Source organism: Bidens hawaiensis, unplaced genomic scaffold, assembly GCF_021521415.1.
Source record: "Bidens hawaiensis isolate Kalapana, Puna unplaced genomic scaffold, B.hawaiensis_p1.1 tig00020231_1, whole genome shotgun sequence".
Lineage (NCBI taxonomy): Eukaryota > Viridiplantae > Streptophyta > Magnoliopsida > Asterales > Asteraceae > Bidens > Bidens hawaiensis.
In genome coordinates, this window is record NW_027493079.1 from 237,793 (window position 1) to 238,240 (window position 448).

Below are 448 nucleotides of genomic sequence, written 5' to 3' on the forward strand. Positions count from 1 at the left end.
GGCAATGAAGTGGAGATTGGAGGTATTATAAACGATATAAAGTTTTTGGGTTTTTTTTTTTCAAAAATAGATCGAAATTGTAATTCGTTAATTTCATCTAATTGGGTTTAACTTTAGCTTGATATAATCTATTTTGGTGTTTGGTTTCCCTCCTGATTGTAGAGGGGGTGTTGGCTTTGGCCTATGTTTATATATAGAAGCTAATAGTACACACAAATATATATATATATATATATATATATATATATATATATATATGTTACTCATTTTTTTAGTCAAAAGATATGAAATCACTATTTAATTACACTAGCTAGTATATTTTTATCTTTTAAGAGAAAATCACTACGGCACGCGGATAACTACTTAACCTTTATATAATGTCAACACATCCTTTAAATACCCAAAAATAAATCTAACTCAGCATCCCTCCCCTTATTCTCTCTCTATA